General features: G+C 39.6%; 1 pseudogene; it reads right to left on the bottom strand.

Moving 5' to 3' along the window:
• Nucleotides 1-2,340: 2,340 nt before the first annotated feature.
• LOC125098970 (40S ribosomal protein SA-like) lies at nucleotides 2,341-16,509 on the bottom strand (annotated as a pseudogene).
• Between the last annotated feature and the right edge of the window lie 2,044 nt (nucleotides 16,510-18,553).

Here is an 18,553-nt window from a genome sequence, read left to right as displayed (position 1 = left end):
CCCTGTGTATAAATCACTTCTCAGATATCCTGATTGGGAGCTTGCTTGCTTGCTTATGATCCAGGAGCCCCTGGATCATAAATTTTCTACTATGCATGTTCCTCCACAGGTTCAACTGCTGGAGAGCAGTCTGAGTCTCGTTCTTCTCCATATTCCCTGCAGCTAGCACAGTGCCTGGTGCAAAACAGATTCTCAATATATTTTGGTGAGTTAATTATCCATTTGATACAACTCTGAAGAAACAGCTTATCTTCCCATTTTTTCCATTCATATTGTCATTTCCCTTAAGCCAAATACTACTAGGAACACAACTGTAGCTAAACAGATTGTGTTTATTATTCACTGAAGTGAATGCAAACATATTGTGAGGAATCATGGAGTGTCTCATTAGGAGGGTGTTAGGAAAAACTTATCACAGAGGCGCCTGGGTGGCTCAGTTGGTTAAGCATTTAACTCTTGATTATGGCTCAGATCATGATCTCAGGGTCATGAGATCAAGCCCAGTATTAGGCTTCATGCTCAACAGGAAATCTGCTTGAGATTCTCTCCCTCTCCTTCTGCCCCTCCTCCCACTCATGCTTCTGTGCGGGTGCGCTCTCTCTCTCTCTCTCTCTCTAATAAATAAGTAGGGACACCTGGGCAGTTCAGTCAGTTAAGCATCTGCCTTCATCTAAGGTCATGATCCCAGGGTCTTCCGTTGGAGACCACCATCCCCATCAGGCTCCCTGCTCAGCAGGGAGATCTGTTTTTCCGTCTGCGCCTCCCCTGCCACCCCCTTTACACTTGAGCTCTCTCTTGCTTGCTCATTCTCTCTCTCTCAAATAAATAAATAAAATCCTTAAAATAAAAAAATAAAATCTGTAAAAAAAGAAAACATCTATCAGAATTTGGGCTTCTTGGGTAACTTGAGAGAGGCTTTAAGAAAGCAGGGGTCTGTTTTAGATTGGATGCTGTCAGAAAGTAGGGGTAATTCTATGGGCGGCTAGCTCAAGAAATCTTATGTACAGGAAGAGAGGCAAAAGATCAGACTGCTGTTAGTAAAGAAGTAGCAATTACTCGTTTTGGCCAAGAGAGGGAGTATTTGGTATTTTGTGGGTGGCACAGTAACCTTGTATTTATCTATGGTTATACAAAATTATGCAGTGGCCTTGCTTTATCTCGGTTTTTTGTTTTGTTTTGTTTTTTTAAAGATATTATTTATTTCAATCTCAAGTAGGTGGAGAGGCAGGCAGAGAGAGAGAGAGAGAGACGAGGAAGCAGGCTCCCTACTGAGCAGAGAGCCCGAATGCGGGGCTTGATCCCAGGACCCTGAGATCATGACCTGAGCTGAAGGCAGAGGTTTAACCCACTGAGCCATCCAGGTGCCCCGCTTTATCTCGTTTTAATATGGTGTTGGAATAACCTTGGCAGAGGTGGCTATTTTGTGAAGTTGTTTTTGTCTAACAGGAGAATAATGTGGGCTACCTGTGAGTACAGGCCAGCTTCTGAATGTCAGGGACTGTTCTTTTTTTTTTTCTCAACATAGTCCCTTAATACCCTATTTGATTTGGCACCAGGTGCCACAGTGCCAGGCTTGTTAGGCACTGGATATACAACAGTGAACAACACAGACATCCCTTGTGGAGCTTATGTTTTACAGACAGGGTGATTTTCCAGAAGCTTAGGTAATTTGCTGAGAGTTCTATAGCAAGTTAAGTGGCAGAACTGGAACCTGAACTACAGTTAACCTAACTGTATCCATGTTTCACCGGGCTGCATGCCTTTCTGAGGCTCAGGACATCTATTATCCACAGGTTTGTTTTTTTTTTTTCTTTTTCTTTTTTTTTTAATAGACTGTTTATTTTCCATTAACCTTATTTCCTTTTCAGGAGAGATTCACTTCCTGTTTAAGAGTCTATGAAAGAGGGGTGCCTGGATGGCTCAGTTGGTTAAGCATCAGACTCTTGACTTTGGCTCTGATCATGATCTCAGGGTTGTAAGATGGAGCCCTACATTGGGCTCTGCCCTTAGCATGGGGTCTGCTTGAGATTCTCCTCTCTCTTTGCCCCTCCCCCACTTGAGTGCTCACTCTACCTGCTCTCTCTCATCAAAACAAACAAACAAACAAACAATTATCTTTTTTTATTAATTTATTTTTTTAATAAACATATAATGTATTTTTATCCCCAGGGGTACAGGTCTGTGAATCACCAGGTTTATACATTTCATAGCACTCATCATAGCACATACCCTCCCCAATGTCCATATCCCCACCACCCTCAGTCTGTTTTTTTGAGATTGAGTCTTTTATGGACAAACAAGTATCTTTAAAAAAAAAAAAAGGGTCTGTGGTAGAGCAGCTTAGGATAACTCAGGGGTTGTTCCTCTGCACTGAGTGACCTGAGCAGTGGGAGTGCAAAGCTGTCCTAAGCCCTGGCTGGGAACTGCGTGCGGGACAGGGACAGGGACTCCCTGCACACCTTTGCATAATCTGAGATGTCGGGCTGAGTAGCAGTAAATCTGGGACCTGGGGCAGCCCATTCACCAGGAAATTCCTCCTTGGTCATGGCCTTTGCAGCAACGGCCTGCTCTTCCTTTTCAATCTCTTCAGGCTCTCTGTTAGGAAGAGAGATCAGGGGTGGCTTCCCATGGGGGTTCATGGGAGACAGGGCTATGCATGTGCAGAACTTCCCAGGGCCAGCATCCACTGCCTCTGACCCGCTGCGTCAGCCCCCCATGCTGTTGTGTGGGATGGCGCCATCCACACAGCACAGAGGAGAGTCTGGGTCACAGAGCGATGGCCGGCGGGTTACCCTCTGTGAGAGGATGGTGCTCAGCCCTGGGATCCATAATAACCACCAGGAGACACAGCCCCCCTGCAGGCCACCTGGACCTGGTTAGCAAAGGTTTCAGGAGTAAGGCGGCCACAACCGGAGTGGCTCCAGTGGCAGCAGTCAAGTTCAGCAGACCCCATGTTCCTGGATGATATGACACTGACATGAGCCAGGTTTTTGATGGCAACGATGGCATGGTTGCTGTCAGAAGCTCCTCATAGGATCTCTCCAGGTTTGAGATATGCCATCGCTTTCTCTTTTGTAGATGTACTGTTTCTTTCTTTCTTTCTTTTTTTAAGATTTTATTTATTTATCCGTCAGAGAGAGAGGGAAATAGCACACAAGCAGGGGAGCAGGAGAAGGAGAAGCAGGGTCTCCACTGAGCAGGGAGCCTGATGCGGGACTCAATTTGGGACCCTGGGATCATGACCTGAGCCAAACGCAGATATTTAACCGACTGAGCCATCCAGGTGTCCTGATGTACTGTTTCAATTAGAAGTCAGTGTTGGTGCCACCTAAGTGGGTTCCTGCTGGAAGGAATTATAGGGCATACTCCTCCCTTTGCAGGAGGATGTCCAGGGCTCCAGACATTGTGAAAGTTTCCTTTAAGTTCCATGGGAATCCAGAACAATATGGACCCTCATATGGACCCCTCTCTTGTTAGCACAGAAAGGCCACAGGCTTTTTTTTTTTTTTTTAAGATTTTATTTATTTATTTGACAGACAAAGATCTCAAGTAGGTGGAGAGGCAGGCAGAGAGAGAGAGAGAGGAGGAAGCAGGCTTCCCGTTGAGCAGGGATCCTGATGCGGGGCTCAATCCCAGGACCCTGGGACCATGACTTGAGCCGAAGGCAGAGGATTTAACCCACTGAGCGACCCAGGCGCCCCGAGGCCACAGGCTTTTGACAAGTGAAATACTTATGTGGCAGAAAGTACCTATATCTCTCCTCTCAGTTCTCTCCCCTCCTGAGAAGATCTCCAGATGTCAGAAGTAAGTGCTTGGTGTCAAATGTCTCTGCTGCAAACCTAGGATGAGCTTGCTAAGATTGGCCTCAGAATAGGTAACACGGGCAAATTATACCAGAGAGAAGTTTGTTTTGTACTTCTTACTTAACCCTCAAATCTCATCTTAGAAAAATGAGTTCTATTGTCCCATAGTCCTTATATTCAGGATCTCTGTCCTTATTCAAATCTTTGCTTTAGTTTGTGTTTACAAACTTAAATTCTGTGTGTTTGACCTTGGCATTAAAATGGATTTCCTGGAGCACCTGGGTGGCTCAGTCAGTTAAGCATCTGACTCTTGATTTCAGCTCAAGTCATGATCACTGGGCTCCACACTGTGTGTGGAGTCTACTTAAGATTCTCTCTCCTACTCTCTCTGCCCCTGCCCCTCCACTCATGCTCTCTGTCTCAAAAAAAAAAAAAAAAAAGAAAGAAAAATTATAAACACTGAAATTGAGTGTTCATTGTGAAATTCATTTAGCTATAATATGATCCATGTATATATATTTTACTTCAACAAAAGTTTTAAAAATACAAAAAAACTCACATTGAATCACAATAAATAAAACAGAAAAAATAATAAAATTACAATAATACTCAAGAAATCACTTTTACAGATTCCAAAATTGGTATTGATTGAATTTGTAATGTTTTACTGTAGTTTTTTTTTTTTTTAAGATTTATTTATTTGAGAATGAGAGAGTGGGGGGAGGTTTGGGAGAGGGCAGAGGGATAGGAGTAGATTCTGTGCTGAGTGAGGAGCCCTATGTAGGGCAATCCCATGACTCTGAGATCACGACCCCAGCCAAAATCAAGAGCAGATGCTCAACTGACTGAGCCACCTAGGTGCCCCTATTGTAGTTTTAAAAAGATGTGGGTCACCTGGGTGGCTCAGTCAGTTAAACATCTGCCTTTGGCTCAGGTCATGATCCCAGGGTCCAGGATCCTGGGATCAAGCCCCACATCAGTCTCCATGCTCAATGGGGAGCCTACTTCTCCCTTTCCCTCTGCCTGCTGCTCTGCCTAGTTGTGCTTTCTTTCTGTGTCAAGTAAATAAATAAAATCTTTAAAGAAGAGAGAGAGAGATGTAATCACTGAATGACATGTAGCTTCAAGGTGTTAATGATGGAAGAGAACTACTACTACGTAATAGATGAAGAAATATTTTATAGTGCTATATTTTCCAGGTTCCATAAAAGAGAAGATGAACAAAGTAAAAGATAGAAATGAACAAATTTAGAAACACCAAAATAAATTTCAACAACAACAAAAAACTTTATATGTGCCGGGTCCAAAAGAACTAAGAATCTGAAGAAATGAAGCTAACATTTTTCCTCTAATTCTTCTTTTCAGTAATTGCTACCATGTCATTGTCCCTTTCATCATGAAATCCTCCTCACCTTTTCCTCTCAGGTGATCTCAAAGATTGCTAATGCTGTTTTCTCATTTCACTCCAAAGCAAGAACAGAGAAGACATCAAAACTCTACTTGCAGTGCCCAGCCAGTCTGGAGATGATGGGGAAAATGTGCCTTTCAAAACTGTTTAGAAATGAACTTGCTTGTATTATGTGGGCATTCTTTAGCATCTAAAGTTGATTTTTCAGGGCAGATTCTAAGGATGTACAGGGAGTATATGTAACCAAATTTAGGTGTCAGAAAAAGTACTTTCTAAAATGTCTGTATCTGTAGCTGATTTGTTTTGGGACAATTTTCAGTTAGTTGATTATGGTCTCCCAATTATTCTCCAAAATTACTATAAAAATTATTATTGAAAAACTAATCCAAGAAATATTTTCCAAAATGTAACAACATGAATTTACAAGTTAAAAGGATCTAGGGGCACCTGGGTGGCTCAGTGGGTTAAGCTTCTGCCTTCCGCTCAGGTCATGCTCTCGCGGTCCTGAGATCAAGCCCCACATCGGGCTCTCTGCTTGGCGGGGAGACTGCTTCTCCCTCTCTCTGCCTGACTCTCAGCTTACTTGTGATCTCTGTCTGTCAAATAAATAAATAAATTTTTTAAAAAAAGGATCTAACATATTCTTAGCAAAATGGATATAAATAGGTATATACCAGATATCATTGTCATGAGGTTTAGAACACTGGTGATCAAAGGAAGATCCTGGAAACTCATAAAGGGAAAAAACAAGTCACATACTGGGGATCTAGATCAGAATAGCTTCAAACTTGCAACAGCAATGCCAGAAACAAAAAAGCAATGGAGAAATATTTTGAAAACTCTGAAGTAAAATTATTTCCAAACTTGAATTGTATTCTCAGCCAAAATTATCAATAAAATGTAAGTGTATAATAAAGATATTTTCAGTTGTACCTTTCTGAGGAAGTTACTGATAGGTATAGACCAAGAAAAAAGAAGGCACAAGACATAAGAAACAGGAGAGAAGTTTAGCAAAATCCCAAGGTGACAGTTTTGTGCTACACAGAGGGTGCAGGAAAATGGCTCCAGGCGCTCCTGGGTGACTCAGTCAGTTGGGCATCCAACTCTTGATTTCTGCTTGAGTCATGATCTAAGCGTCGTGGAGTTGGGCACCTAGTGTGGAGCCTGCTTGGGATTCTGTCTCTCCCTCTCCCTCTATCCCTTCCCTCCTCATGCTCTCTTTCTTAAAAATAAATAAATATACAACAAACAAACAAATAATATGGCTCTAGACTGGACCAATAAGACGGCTCTGAGGGTGTTTTCTATAAGGAATTAAAAATTGATGTTAAATATAATGTTTTTTAATATCTTGAAGATTTAGATAACTGGCAGTGTCAGAGACTGATAAGGGAACACTATGAACAAATCCACACACCAAATTTGAAAACTTAGGTGAAATAGTGCAGTTCCTCAAAAAGCACAAACCACCACAACTTATCCCAAATTTAGTAGATGATCTGAATAACCCAATAATTAGTAAGGAAATTGAATTTGTAATTAAAAAGTCCCACCTCCCCCCCAAAAAACCTTCCAGATAATTCACTAGAGAATTCTACTAGATGTTTAAAAAAGAACTAGTATTAATTCTACAAAATCTCTTTCAGAAAATAGAAGGTGACATTTTCCAATTCATTTTCTGAAAGTTTTTTTTGAAATTTTATTACCTTTATACCAAAACCATACAAAGACAATACAAAAAAAGAAAGGAAGGAAAGTAAGAAGGAAAGAAGGAAGGAAAAGAAAACTAAAACTACAGAACAATACCCTCATAAATATAGATGCAAAAATCTTTAACAAAATATTAGCAAGTAGAATTCAGCAATACATACGAAGAATTATACACCATGACTAAGTGGACTTCATTCCATGGATACAAGCCTGGTTCAATACTAGAAAGTCAATGTAATCCACCATATTGACACGCTAAAAAAATAAAATCACATGATCATATCAACTGATGCAGAAGAAGCATTTAATAAAATTCAACAACCATTCAGGGTAAAAATTCTTAGTAAAATAAAAATAGAGCAAAACTTGTTCAACTTGATAAAGAGTACCAACAAAAACCCAATAGGTAACTTTATACTCAATGGTAAAAGATTGAATGCTTCCTCCCCTAAGACTGGAAAAAAGGCAAGCATGTTCACACTTTCCACTCCTGTACAATATAGTGCTGAAAGGTCTGTTTAGTGTAATAAGGCAAGGAAAGGAAATAAGTAAACATATCGGAAAGGAAGAAATAAAAGTGCCCTCAAATGCAAATGACATGATTGCATAAATAGAAAAATCCCAAGGAATCTAGAAAACAAAAAACAAAACAGAAAAATCCCTCCTAGAACTAAGAAGTGAGTTCATCAGGTCACAGGTAAACATTAAAAATCAACTGTATCTGAGGGTCCTGGGTGGCTCAATCAGTTAAGCGTCCAACTCTTGGTTTTGGCTTAGATCATGATCTCAGGGTCCACATTCAGCAAGGAATCTGCTTGAGGATTCTCTCTTTCCCTCTCCCCCTACCACTCCCCCCCACTAACACTTGTGAGTACATGTGTGTGCGCACACATGTGTGCTTTCCCTCTCTCTCAAAAATAGATAAATAAATCTTTAAAAAAAATCTTTTTAAAAAAGCAGCTATATTTGGGGAAATCAGAGGGATAGACAAACCATGAGAGACTATGGACTCCGGAAAACAAACTGAGGGTTTCAGAGGGGAAGGGTGTGGGGGGATGGATTAGCCCTGTGATGGGTATTAAGGTGGTCATGTATTGCAATGAGCACTGGGGGTTATATGCAAACAATGAATTGTGGAACACTACATCAAAAACTAATGAGTGTATTGTACAGTGTTAAATAATAAAAAAAAGCTGTATTTATATATATTAACAATGAAAATGTGACACCAAAATTAAAAATAAAATACTGTTTACAATTGCTTAAAAAAAATGAAAAATGAAAACATAGGTAAATCTAACAAAATGTGCACAAAACTTGTATGCTGAGAAGTACAAAATGCTAAAGAAAGAAAACAAAGATCTAAATCAGTGAAGAGACATACTCTTTTCGTGGACTCAAAGACTCAACGTAGTAAGGGGAAAATATGTTCAAAGCATATCCAACCAAAGACCAGGATCTTCAACATATAAAGAACTCTTAGAGCTCCTGGTTGGCTCAGTTGGAAGACAGCAATTCTTGATCTCAGGGTCATGGGTTTGAGCCCCACATTGGATGTGGTTTTTTAAAAATAAACTTTAGGGACGCCTGGGTGGCTCAGGGGTTGAAGCCTCTGCCTTCAGCTCAGGTCATGATCCCAGGGTCCTGGGATCAAGCCTCACATCAGGTTCTCTGCTCGGCGGGGAGCCTGCTTCCTCCCTCTCTCTGCCTGCCTCTCTGCCTACTTGTGATCTCTGTCTGTCAAATAAATAAATAAAATCTTTAAAAAAAAAAGACCTTTAAAAATAATAAAATAAAATAAAGAACTCTCAAAATTTATAAGCGAAAAAACAATCCAATTAGAAAATGGGCAAAAAACAAAACAAAACAAAAAACCATGAAGAGACATTTCACTGAGGAGGATATCCAGTAGTCAAACAAGCAGATATGAAGATGTTTAAATCAGGAGTAAGCAAATTAAAACCACAATGAGATATTACTACCCATCTATCAGAATAGCTAAAATAAAAAATAGTGATAATACCATATGTTGGCAAGGATGCAAAGACCCTGACTACTCACACACGGCTGGTGAGAATGCAAAATGGTATAGCCACTCTAGGAAAAAACCTAGAAGTTTCTTAACCAACCTTTTTGCATTAAAAATGCAACTACCAAACATCTAGTTATTGTACTCCTAGGCAGTTATCCTGATGAAATCAAAACTTATGTTTACATAAAGACCTATACACCAATGTAGATAGCAGCTTTTTTTTCTTTTTGCAATAGCCAAAACAACCCAGATATTTTTCAACAAGTGAATAAACTGTGTTACATCCACTCCATGATATACCATTCAGCAATAATCAGAAATAAACTATTGTACAAAACAACAACCTGAATCTCCAGATTCTCCAGAGAATTATGCTGAGTGAAAAAGCCATTTCCAAAAGGTTACATGCCATATGATTCCATTTATGTAACATTCTTGAAATGACAAAATTAGAGAGCTGGAGAACAGTTGAGTGGTTGCTAGAAATTAAGAATGAAGGAAAGGGCAGGAGGGAAGTAGGTGCAGCTGTAAAAGGACAACATGAAGGATCCTTGTGGTGATGGAAATGATTTGTATTTTGATTATATCCAAGTCAATATCCTAGTTGTGATAATGTACTTTCAGTTTTGCCAGATGTAACCCTTTGCGGGGACAGATTAAAGGATCCAGGTGATCTCTCTGTGTTGTCTTACACATGCATGTGAATCTATAATTATTACAAAGTTTTAAAACGTCTGATTTATTTTAAAAATAGGGTAAAATTTTCTGTTTAAGTAAAACAGCACCCTGCTTTTATCTCTGGTGGTCATTTTTTCCCTAAGGCTTCAATACTTTTGTCTACACTGTTGTCTGCCTGACAAACCCCATCTCCCCAGTATTCTTACCACTCAGAACAACCATGAGGTACAATTTCGGCCAGCAGGTTAGAAGGGGAAGTCTACTGGGCAATTTTCCAGGAGAACTTCAGCTTTCTTAATAAAGAGACACAGGCTCAATGGATATGCCCTTTTGCCCTCCTTCTTTGCTCCTTTGCCTTTCTGTCTGCTTCCTGTCGGGAATGCAAATGTGATGCCTTACCCGACCAGAAAGCAACTAAGGGTATATACAGTCACGTTAAGGATGCTGAGGCAGAGAGCTAGAAAGAATCTGTGTCTTGACTGTGTCATTATGAGGTGGCTCCAACCTTGGGCTATTCACCTTTAGAGTTCTTTCTATTTAAGAAAAAAAAAGTGTGTGTGGTTTTTTTTTTTTTTAACCAACGCTGGGCAGATTTTTTATTATTTGTAACCAAACGCATTTCGAACAAATTCCTCACTCTTGGGAGATTCTCAACAGGGCTGATATACTTTGCCAACCTTAAAAGACTATTATAAGGATGAAAAACATGATAGCTACTTAATATTCTGTGTGTGTTTCAGAAACCAAATTGCTGACCCTGCATTTTCCTTTCTTCTTTCTCTACAGTATTTCATGTTTCTTATTCTCCTCAGCTAGGCCTGCATTTGTATTATAATCAGATTCTGGCCAGTTGCTCTCCTAATTGAATTGGGCTTTTGTTGTAGCTCAGACGGCTCAGAATTTTTTAATGGTCTTCCAAAACCATTCCAGCCCAGGGCAGATGCTCCCATCTTTGACCTCACAGCACTTACTGTCTGCACTTTCCAATTGCCGATTCGTCATGCATTGCCCCATGACACCTCTCATACAGCTGTCATAGAATAGTCGATGTTTAGAGCTGGAAGGGACATTAAAGATCATCTTCTCCAGCCACCTCCGTGTATGTGAGTTGTGGCTTAACTCTTAGATTTTTCTTTATCCCCTCCTGGGTGTACAGCTTATAGTCCCAGCTAGATCTTAAACTCTTAGAGAAGAGGAAGATACAGAACAGATATTTATTAAATTACCATGTGACACGCCAGACACCTTACACTCACTATTTAATTTTCACAATTCTGAGAAGTGGGTAGTGATCCCCATCTGACAGGTGGAGGAGCTGAAGCTCAAGGAGGTTACTTAGCAAGGTATGATACCCAGCTAGCGGGAAAGCCCAGCTTTTGACTCAGATGTTAAGATACTTAAGTGCCTTCAATCTCTTTCCAAGTTGCTAAAACACTTGATTATTTCAACTTTTGTGGCTCTTCGACCTTGAAACTTCAATTCTGCATTCTCTGTCTAGGCTTTCACTCGTAATACAAGATCTAAATTATTATCTGTAGCACTCAGATGTATAAGAAGAAATATTTGGTCTTCATCCCCAGTCCCCGACACAGGACTCCTAAAACTCTCGTAAATTCCTAAATGATAAGAGCACTAGGAGCATTTTTGTCCTATTGAGGTGATTCTGGGTGGGATTCTCTTTGGTTCCTGGATGGGGGTGGTTATCAGAAAGACCAAGTCATTATTAGAAGCTTGAATTCTTTGGCTTCACTGACCCGCATCCTCCAGAGGGGAGGAGGGCTGGAAATGGAGTCAATAATTTATCTGCCTATGTGAGGGAAGCCTCTATAAAGTCCCAGCAGTTGTGGTTTCAGAGAGCTTCCAGGTAGGTCAACATATCCACATACTGGGAGGGCGAATCACCCCAATATCATGAGGACAGAAGCTCCTGTGCTCAGAACCCTGCCAGACTTCACCCTATGTATCTTTTTATATGGATATTTACCTGTATCCTCAATCATATCCTTTAATAAATTGGTAACTTAAGTAAGCATTTCCCTGAGTTCTGTGAGCTGCTTGGTTCTATTAATCCAGGGAGTGGGTGGTGGGAACCACTGATTTGTAGCCACATCAGACAGAAATTGTGGATAAGCTGAGGACCTACTACTCAAGATTGACGTCTGAAGTGGGGTGAGAGCAGTCTTGTGGGACTGAGCCTTTAACCTGTGGGATCTGACACTATCTTCTGACATTGCCTCCAGGTAGATAGTGTCAGAATTGAGTTAAATTGTAGGATACCCAGCAGGTGTCCTGAAGAATTGCTTGGTATGGGGGACCCTCCACAGATTTGATGACCAGAAGTATCAGAAGTTTTATGAGTGTGGCAGTAGTGTGAGAGGAAAGGGGAAACACAAAAGAACTGTAGGTTTTTCCAACTCAGTATCTCATGGCCAAATAAGATAACAATTCTTTGTGTTTAACATTAACATTTTTTTAAATGCAATGCTGATAGAATAAAAATACCATACTATTTTGTTTTAGTGGAAAAATCATTAGATGTCTGCCATGATACAATTTTATAGCAGAAATACTTACACTGTTAAGTCAACACAGAACAGTTTTTGTTCTACAGCAAATAGAAGTGCTTTGCCAAGAAGAACTTTGTAAGCTATTTGAGATAACTTGTACCAGTAAGAAAAACTAATAGAAAGAAATATTTAGAGAAACAGAATTTAGTAGATCAACATTCAAAGAAATGTCAACAACTTTTGATTTTATCCAATAAACCAACTGTATCTTTCTTTTTCATCTGCAACATTCCCATTTTAATCTGAGCTTAGCAGATTTTAATTTAGAGTTTGAAGCCTTTCAAAGGTTGCATTACCTTTTTGCAAAACTTTCTTCAATGCTAGATTGGCAATTAAAATGCGGAGGTAATTTCCTTTTAATGTCATTGCTATTACAAAAAAAAATTAGGTAATTGGCATTGAAGAGTACAATCCTGTAGCTGTCATCCATCCCTGATATAAGCCAAATTTGATTTTTGAAGTATATAATGTCTTCATTTAAAAAGAAAGTATAATTTTAAATTTCTGCATTTTAAAAAGAGGTTAGTCATAATCTTATTTTTTCAGAGAGAGAGAGAACATGCATGTGTGTGAGCAGGGGCAGTGGGTGGGGAGAGGAGCAGAGGGAGGAGAGCCTCCCTCCCCATTCCCGTCTCACCCTCACAACCCTGAGGCCATGACCTGAGCTGAAATCAAGAATCAGAGACTTAACCAACTGAGCCACCCAGGTTCCCCATGAGGTTAATCATAATTTTAGATCCATGCTTGTAGTTAATGTATTTATACATGTCACCTTTGGGAACATACATGTATAATCTGAATTTATTCGTAATTTGCTGATTATATACTGCGTAAATCTGCAAACTCGAGATGGAGCAATGAATATCAATTTAAAAAAAATAGGCTATGGTAATTGGTTGTACATGTCTAAAAAATGTTAGCCAAAAACAAATAACCTATTAAGTAAATAAATATCTAATAGGCTCCTGTGTATCATCAAGCCACACAGGTGTCTAGTCATGGGAGCCATAGTACTTATTAACCGTAAGCCTCAGGGGACAAAGGCTGCACCTTGTATACCTTTGTATCCATTGTATCTAATATAGTAGCATGTAATAAACATTTGAAAAATGAATGAATAAATGTGTTTCCTTCAAGGGCATTCAGGTGACTTATAACTCTTTGAGTTTTTCCAGATTGCTAGCACAAAGTTTTGCTTAAAATAAACATTTACTGATTGGCATGAGTGTTAGAAGAAAGAAAGGGAAAAGTCTCCTTTGTCTTTCTCACCAGGCTACACTATTTGTCCAGGTATTAGGAAACATGCACTCTCTAGCCAGCTTCTCACGAGCACCATAGTGTACCACGAGATCCAGCACGCTAGTCGTGTGCACCCTTTGTATTAGCCATTCCACCTCGACCCTTGCATTTTCTTTGAACCTATAACAGTGTGTTAAAATAATTATTAGATAATTATTCCTCTGTTAAAAACACTGTTTTAAAATATTCAAATGATGTATTACTTTGACAATAAGAAGAAAAAAATGAAGAAACCTAACTTGTATGGATTCTCTTCATATTTTCTATTTTTCCACTTCATTTATAAAGGAGCTTATAATTTATCAGAGAAGTCTTAAGCTGGCCACACCAAATCCAATCCATGAAAATTTCAACAACCTAACATAGCTTTTTTAAAAAAATTGAATTAATTGCTCCATTGCATAAAATTCCTAGTTACAAACAAGAGACACTGACTCTGGCTTATTTGGCAGAAAGGAGTTTGTGAACACGTGCTTGGTAGGCCCCAGAAGACAAAGGAAGGTGAAGGACCAGACTTGGGCCATGCAGCCAGGAACACCACCCAACATCACACAGCAGAGCCAGCTCGCCCAGTCAAGCCTACAGACATCATTCTCTTATCTATTGCTGCTAGCATTGTGGTCCCCGCTCCCCTGGGCACTCAACTAGGTGACACCTGTACAACTTCCCGAAGTCCCTGCTTCCTTGCCTCAGTTAGCTCAGAAGATCAGGGCCAGTGCCCGAAATCAGGTGAACCTTGATTACATGACCTCATGGAGACTGGGCGGAACTAGATGCGGAGAGTTGAGCCATGGCCCGCAACCGTCCTGTCCCTTTCTTGCTAATTTTCAAACATCTATTTCCCCATCTCTGTCCCTTCCAAGTTTAGAATCTTTAAACAAGCTTAGTAATTTGCACATTCATTGCCAAAATTAACACAGTTGGAAGCACTAAGTTAAGAAGTCTAATAACCAGCTAATCTTGGTAAATATTTATTAGACCATTTTTAGAACAGTGGTAATGTGTTCAATTAATATTTATAAATGTAAAATAGAAAGCCCTAAATGGTCATGGCTGCACTCCTCCACTATTCCTATAAATTCAGAATTAGTTCTTGAATAGAGTCTGCAAGTGCCTTGAGAAACCAATTAAAATCTTAATCCCTATGTGGAGTGATTTTCCTTGCCTGCGTTATCGTGCAGGCTCACTGTTTCCTAGTCCATCAGCCACACAGTCAACTATGCCCCCTCCCATAACCTTTAATCCATCTAACAAAGTGAGCAAGCCAACACCTCAGTGAAAATTTACTTGAGTTCAACAAACTCTTGGATACATTCATTAACTTTCTCAAGAAGCTTCCAAGAAAGTAAGTGGTGGCCCAGAATATAATATGTATTTTTGAGTTGCTTGGCATGTAGTCACAAGCCTAGTTTCACAAACAAGGAAATGCTTTTAGCTGCAAGCATTTTTATTTTTGTTCAGAACATAACAAACTCATCCTCTAAAATCCTGGCAATTAATTTATTGCTGAAATGTAGAAGTTTTCAGTAAAACCCAACCTTGGCAGTAAAAATTGCAGATGATAAAGAATTTTGGCATACACTATATATTCCAAAAGACCAAACTGTCAGATTTAGACTCCGTTTATATTTACTGAACATAGACTATGTGTCAAGCACTGTTCAAGTCAAGATTGCAAACATTATCTTAACTGTCATTACAAATCCATGAGGTAATTTAATCCCACCTTACTGAAGAGGAAAGCAAAGATCAAGGTCTATGGGACCTAACAAAGATTACAAAGCTAGAAGGTGGTAAAGGCAGGGTTTGAACCTGGCTCCGGATTCTAATCAGCTTTCTGCCTTAGCAGAATGATCCAAGATAAAGAAGAGTTTCAGCACAGAAAAGTAGTTGAGGTAGGCTAAGCTTTAGGCAGAGATGAGTAACATCTAGCAATTCTTCCCCAATTTAAACATTATGGATGAATCCAATGATGAATCCGAATTGCTGGGATTGCATGGAGATACTGCAACTTCATATCCTATCATTTAAAACAGGGTTGAGGCACTCCTGGGTGGCTCAGTTGGCTTAGGTCATGATCCTGGAGTTCTGGGATCAAATCCTGCATCAGGTTCCTTGCACAGAGGGGAGCCTGCCTCTCCCTCTGCCTGTCACTACTACCCCTGCTTGTGCTTGCTCTCTCTCTCTCTCTGACAAATTAATAAATAAAATCTTTAAAAATAAATAAATCAAACTGGGTTGACTGGGTTGAAAGGAAGTACATGTCCAAATGGTTATTTCACCTGATGAAAGGATGACCAGATAGAATTTTCCTCATAGCTCAATGAAGAGGTTTAGAAGGCAAAAACAAATGAACAAAGTTAAATAAAACCACGTGGAAAATAATGATGTAGAAAAGCTGTTTTATAACAGCTAGTGACTACATAATGCAACAGTCTGTGGCTGGGGCAGATATTTTGTAGTCTTCTTTTTCCTCCTTCAGTCTTATGATTCCTTGTCAACCTAAGTAAGTCAGGACTTGTAGACTAGGCCCCTAGGGCTGGTCCAATGGTGCATTACCATGATGCTCAGTCCATCAGGGTAATGGATTCTTGCTCTGCTCCCCAGCATGGAAACCAGGATTCTATCTGACCCAAGCTGTTTTAGTTTGGAGAGGTTAGAGTAAAGAATGCAAAGTTTATCTAGGAGCACAAGTACCAGGTACTCTACACCTGCAAGCCTTGTTTGTGCCATAGGACTCTGGGATAAGTGAGATATCCCTGGCCACGGTACAGTTGTTTCCAGCAGGTTCCCAAGCAAGACCACGTCCCACACTGCTTCAGCACCATGTGTGCAAGACTAGGTCTGAAATGGCAGTTGAGCTTTGAAAGGTAGAATGTGAACTTCATTCGCTCAGACTGACCATCCTCAACTGTGTGTCCGTTGGTGTGGCCTTTCTGAAGGCACTTCTGTCTGTTCATAGGAAATGAGAGCCAACCTCTCCACCGTATACCATACCTGCTTCGACTTCATGCTGCCTTCTAAATACATAAACCTTGTTCGACTTACCCAGATGATGTCTGCATCTGGTTGTTCATTGATCTGAGCCTCTTGTTCACATGAACTTGGTTATGTGTGCAGAGCCAAATGTCTGAAAGAATTCCAAGGTCTTTGATTGTTGATTAAAATCCCGAGATCTTTTCAGAGGAGATGTGTAGGATTATTGCCAAACGGGTGCTCAGTGGTGCTCACCCTGGACCAAAATGTAAGGCTCACAGGAATCTTTAAGAAAGGATCTCTTTCCATCATGTCCATCTACAACAAATACTCTTTTATACATATCACATATTCTTAACCCAAGGTTCCCAAGCAAGACCACGTCCCACACTGCTTCAGCACCATGTGTGCAAGACTAGGTCTGAAATGGCAATTTTAGTAAAGTGTTAGGTAACTCCCACAAAAAGGCAAGTCTAGGTCAAAGTGGGCATAAATATTTATGAAATGTCAAATGTGCTGTAGCAGTAAAACTTCTAGCAGGTCTTGGGGTAACAACAGAATCAAATGTCTTATTTTATATAATATTTTGATATGTTATCTATGGGAGGAGAAAGCCTTCAAAAGTAATGTGATACTAATTTGAAAATGTAGGTATAAACCTATAGGAATGAATAATCTCTGTAAAATATTTTTATCTGCAACATACGCTGTTAAATTAACTTCCACTCTGCAGAAAGCTGCTGCTTGCCTTCCCCTGTGTTTACAGCTGGTGGAAACTTCACTCCATTTCCAATATTCATTTAACCATTTACCCATATCTTTCACCAAGAGACACTCCTCTCCTTTTCATTTTATTGGCCTGCAGCTGTTTTCCCTCTCTGGATCCAGGCCAAAGGGAAAGATGTATAAGGTTATTATGTCTTTGAAAACTTTTTAAATAGCTACTTCACTCTTATCATTAAAGCTATATTTTTAGGAAAAACATAGACTTTTTTGGATATAGCACTCTTTGCCATAATTTAGCTTCATAAAGTATTTAGATATTTTTAAGGTTAATACAGATATTTGATAAGCTTTTTCTTTCAATCATATTCTGGTTTGCGTAATTCACCAATACTACTATTTTGTAGCAGAAAGGATGAGTCACAAAAGGAATAAAATCCCTTTCACATGGTCTCATGGTTAGATAATGGGACTCCATTACCTAACCTTCTGGTTTCTACTCCCCTGCTCCTTCAGATATAATTAAATCAACCAATTTACTTTTACCTTGGAATTACCAATTAGGTCAATTGTATTTTTTTTGAAATTGAGAGATCACATTTAAAAATGTTTTAAAGTGGACACATGGGTGGATCAGTCGGTTAAGCATCTGCCTTCAGCTCAGGTCATGATCCCAGGGTCCTAGGATTGAGCCCCACATCGGACTCCCTGCTCAGTGGGGAGCCTGCTTCTCATTTTCCCTTTGCCTGCTGTTCCCCCTGCTTGTTCTCTCTCTCTGTATTAAGTAAGTAAAATCTTTTAAAAAATAAAATAAAAGTGTTTTAAAGTGAACATTTTACTAAAATTCAACAACCATGGAAAAGCACACAGGTCTCAAGTTCTATAGTTTGATGAATGTTCACAAACTGGACACATCTGTATAAACAATTCCCGATAAGAAAAAGAACATGGGGTGCTTGGCTGGCTCAGTTGATAGAACAAGGGCTTTTTGATCTTGGGACTGTGAGTTCAAGGGTAGAGATTACTTAAAAAAAAAAAAAAAAAAAAAGATTAGGTTAAGAAAAAGAACATAACCAGGACACTAGGTGCCCTCCTTGAACCCTAACCCCAAGAGGTATTCACTCTACTTGTGTTAGATCAATTGTAGATCAATTTTGCCTATTTCTGAGCTTTATATAAATGTAAACATACAGTATCTATACCTTAGGTCTGGCTTCTTTCACTCAACTTTACATTTATGAGATTCATCCATATTGGTACATGTAAAAATAGTTGGTTTATTCTCACGGAATACAATGTGATTTATTTATCCTATTATTGATAGACTTGGAGTTGCTTTTAGCTGAGGGCTACTATG

The sequence above is a fragment of the Lutra lutra genome, chromosome 1 (assembly GCF_902655055.1).
Source record: "Lutra lutra chromosome 1, mLutLut1.2, whole genome shotgun sequence".
In the NCBI taxonomy this organism is placed as follows: domain Eukaryota; kingdom Metazoa; phylum Chordata; class Mammalia; order Carnivora; family Mustelidae; genus Lutra; species Lutra lutra.
This window is presented reverse-complemented; position numbering and strand designations above follow the sequence as displayed.